Raw genomic sequence first — 2,479 nt, 5'->3', positions numbered from 1 at the left:
TGCACTCCAGTCTGGGCGACAGAGTGAGACTCCAACTCAAAAAAAAAAAAAATTCTTTTGGAAATTCATATAAAATATAGTATTTTATATTTAGGTCTTTGGAATAAAAAGGAGAAATAAAGAAAACCTTTCTGGTACTCTTAGGGAAAGTTCATATTCCAGGCCAGCCCGCTGCTCTATGTTTACCTGCATGGTGAATATGAAGGTCCCTTTCTGAGAGACACAAGAGGCCAGATCATGATACCCAGAGGAGCATCATCTTTCAAAGCAGCAGATGTTTATGCAGAAACAGAATTCAGACCGTTGTTTCATTTCTAAGAACACAGTATAGCAAGATCTGAAACAAGGACTTCACTTCTGGTCAGCTCCAACATTTGTACACATGAGGAGCACACTTTAGGGACAGAGACCTGGCTCTCAGCTGTTCAGTTTTGCTTTCAATAGAACAAAGATCATCTGACATCTCAAACTGGGCAGAGTGATGTGGGAACAGATTGGGAAATCTAGTTCTAGGATGTGTGAATTCATGCCTTCTGGGCACAAGAAGGGAGTAAAATAACAAATCAGTTCATTTCACTTGAGTGGGCAAAGACGCAACAGCAGGAACGAAATTGGCTGCCTTCAGTTGTCAGATCTGACCCCTTGATACTCTGCTCTCTTAGTGCCAAGCTCCAAGCCAAAAGGACTGTCTTCTTTTCAGGAGGAGCTGGGGATCTACATTTGACTGTGGAATTCTTTTTTAATGAACCACAGACTCCTTGCAGAAAAAAAACCTCAGTTTTTCTCTTCTTTTCTTTTTTTCCAGTGAGGGTTTGGAGCCCCACTCTGTTGCCCAGGCTGGAATGCAGTGACACCATCACAGCTCACCGCAGCCTTGGCATCCTAGGCTCAAGCTATCCTTCCACCTCAGCCTCCCAAGTAGCTGGGGCTACAGGTGCACAACCCTATGAGTGACTAATTTTTTGATTTTTTCGTAGAGACTGATTCTTGCTATGTTGCCTAGGTTGGTCTTGAACTCCTCCTGGGCTCAAGCTATTCACCTGCCTCGGCCTCCCATAAGTGCTAGGATTACGGATGTGAACCACTGTGCCCGATCTTCTGTTTGTCTGTTTCTCTCAGGATTATATACATGGACATGGAAGGTGTATGTGATAATCAGTGGAGAATAAAGACAAGCAGAGTGTCCCTGAGGAATTTGACACAGTGGTAATAATTTGATTTTCCAGCATTCATTAAGCACTAACTGTTCCAGTTTGTGAATGGTTTATTTGGACTTATGTAGATCTCACCAGCTCTTTATGTGAGCAGATGTTATCATCACTGTCATTTTATAGATGGAACAGTTGAGGCACAAAAAAGCAAAATAATTTAGCCTAAAATTATACAACTACTAACTGTTAGAACCAGGAGTTTAAATGAGTCTGTAGTATCTTGCCTTTCTGTTGCTTCTCTGAGGTGGAAAGAATCATCCTCTGAGGAAGAATATATAGTTCCTAAGCCTTTGTAGAAACCCTCGACTGGGAGCAGGTAGTAACAAAGATTAAGGAGTAGAAAGAAAAGGCCAAATCATCTGCACTCAAGGCAGTTTGGCTTGTGGCTGCTCTTACAGTCTTAAACACTAATCAATAAATCTACCAAAATTTTCCTTCTGACTTTTCTAAGAATATTCATGATTGCAGAACATAGGATATGAATGCAGCACCCAAGAAGTTTAGAATCCATGTACTCATATACCAAATTCATCCAGAGGCTTGGGTATGAATTAGGCCATGCTATAATTTATAATTAAATCTAAAACAAAGAAAAACAAAAAAATCCCTGATGTGTCACCACTGGAAATTCATGGGGTCTTTATATTATCTTCAGAATTTCTGAGTCCATCTCTGATTTGAATTTGATGTTTCTAAATTTACTTTGAAAATAGTATCTGATTCTTGCCCCATACCTGTTCTTTATAACAGTAGGCATATTGTGGTCATGTTTCTGATGCCTGCAAAACAGCAAGTCCTCCAGGTGCCAAAGGGCCCCAGAGGTCTCTGCGAGGCTGTTCTGCTAGATTCTGATATGGCCTCATAGTGTAGGTCATAATGCACAAGAGAGCAAAAGATTCATTTCCCCAAGTTGGAATATTTTGTTTTATTTTGGCACCAAAGCTTGTGCCTCTGTTTTGTGGTTAATTCGTGGTTCAACTTTCTTCTAGTCTTATCTTCCATTTAAGGGACTGGATTGGACTAGGAACCAACGCAAGCCTTATTTATTTGTCCTCAGTTATTTGCATGCAAATTCCTCCATGTAATTTTCATTACCTCTGCATATCAACACAACTAAAGCATTAGCGACATGAGAAATCAGCTGTTTCAGCAAACAGCTAGGTATTTATGTTTATTTATTTGTTCTTCATCAATTTTTTTTTTTTTTGAGTCGAAGTCTCACTCTGTTGCCCAGACTGGAGTGCAGTGGCTGCTTCCGGCCACCGCAG

At 40.5% G+C, this 2,479-nt stretch overlaps 1 protein-coding gene across 1 annotated transcript in view; it reads left to right on the top strand.

The window, feature by feature from the left end:
• LOC103272461 (VPS10 domain-containing receptor SorCS1-like) overlaps positions 1 to 2,479 on the top strand; it is a 97,108-nt gene that overhangs the window by 15,818 nt on the left and 78,811 nt on the right. The window lies entirely within an intron of this gene.

Source organism: Carlito syrichta, unplaced genomic scaffold (assembly GCF_000164805.1).
Source record: "Carlito syrichta isolate Samal-C Ts95f unplaced genomic scaffold, Tarsius_syrichta-2.0.1 Scaffold312570, whole genome shotgun sequence".
Classification (NCBI taxonomy): Eukaryota; Metazoa; Chordata; class Mammalia; order Primates; family Tarsiidae; genus Carlito; species Carlito syrichta.
Note: the sequence above shows the minus strand (reverse complement) of the source record. Positions and strands in the feature narration are given on the sequence as shown.